The sequence below is a fragment of the Nannospalax galili genome, unplaced genomic scaffold, assembly GCF_000622305.1.
Source record: "Nannospalax galili isolate Female #2095 unplaced genomic scaffold, S.galili_v1.0 scaffold1050, whole genome shotgun sequence".
Classification (NCBI taxonomy): Eukaryota; Metazoa; Chordata; class Mammalia; order Rodentia; family Spalacidae; genus Nannospalax; species Nannospalax galili.
The window spans coordinates 428,933-430,532 of NW_008329037.1; positions in this window are offsets into that span (position 1 = coordinate 428,933).

A 1,600-nucleotide genomic window follows, 5' to 3' on the forward strand; every position below is an offset into this window, starting at 1 on the left:
GGGACTGAAGGGGAGAGGAGGGGAAGGGAGAGGACAGGAGAGTTGGGGTGGGGACGGAAGAGGAGAGGAGGGGAAGGGAAAGGAGAGACTTGTGGCCCACAATCCTTTCCAAGAGTACACCCCCAATCCAGAGATCTCCCAGTACCATTTTCCAATAGCACCAAACTGGAGACCCTGCCTCTAATACACAGGCCTTCAGAGGACACTCAAACTCAGAACCACTGCCATGTATTCCCTCCACAGAAGCAGAGCAGCAGCAGAATTAAAGAAAATCATGACATGAGGCCTCATTTAGAATCTAAGATTCCAAAAGAGAAAATAAGAGGCATGTTCAGCACAATCTGATCCAGGCTGGCACTGTAGAGGAAGGTGTACCAGACAAAGGAGAACAAAGTCTCCCCTGGATAGTCACATCCCAGTGGATCTGGAAAGGAAGAGCATTCCAGAAGGTCCCAGTGCGGGATTAGCGCCTACACTGCCTTCTGACCTCCAAAAGGGCCCTGAAAAGAACCTTTGAGGGCTGTGAACGTCCTTCCTCCACACCTTCCTGCTTCCTGCATGTACTGGATGCTGGAAACTTCTGGAAGGTGATATTTTCTCTGAAGACAGTATAAATATTTCACCATTTTTCTATTAACTACAAATGTTTCTCAACTTCTTTATTTCGTTTTTTTATTTTTAACTAAATTTTTATTTGTGTGCCTACATGTGTACGTGTATGAGTATTCATGTGCCATCGCACGTATGCAGAGGTCAGAGGACAACTTTCTGCAATAGGTTCTCTCCTTCCACCTTGTAGGTCTGAGAGACTGAGCTCACACTGCCAATCTTAGCAGCAAGCACCTTGACCCACTGAGCCATCTCGCCAGCCCCACTAACTTCTTTCTTAAATATTTCCCCCTTTCTTTTTTTAAAAATGGGGCTGGAGAGATGCTCAATGGTTAAGAGCACTGGCTGCTCTTCTGGGGATCCGACACTCTCTTCTGACCTCCACAGGCACTGTATGACATGGGTGTACTTACATACATGTAGGCAATATATTCACACACATAAAATAAAAAAAATAATAAAAAATTTTAAAACTTCCCTTTTATGTCAGGTTTCATGGAAGGCTTGAAACGAGAATACTATTACTAGAGTTCCTTTGCTTTCAAGTCAACAGAGAAGCAAATGTAGTGGGATCTGCCTTGATGATTTAGTATGGAGACACAGTTACTGTCAGTATTTTAGAAGTTCAGTCATGGGCCTGGCATGGTGGTGCACACCTTTAATCCCAGCACTGGGGAGGCAGAGGCAGGTGGATCTCTGTGAGATGGAGGCCAACCTGGTCTACACAGAGAATTCTAGGCAAACTTGGGCTACAAGGAGACCCTGTCTCAAAAAAAAAATTTTTTTTAAGTTCAATCATAAAAATAAACAACCTATAAGTGGGAGCCAGGACTTCTTTGTAACAGATCTGTTACTTGATTCTGGGTGGCAAGAGCCACCCAGTGTCAAACAGTCACCCTGGAATTGGGCTGTGGTTTAGCAGCTTCTCTGTGCAGTCTGAGTCCTCACCCCAGACTTCGGGCATCTTTCCCTCAGAGCATCAACTCTGCCA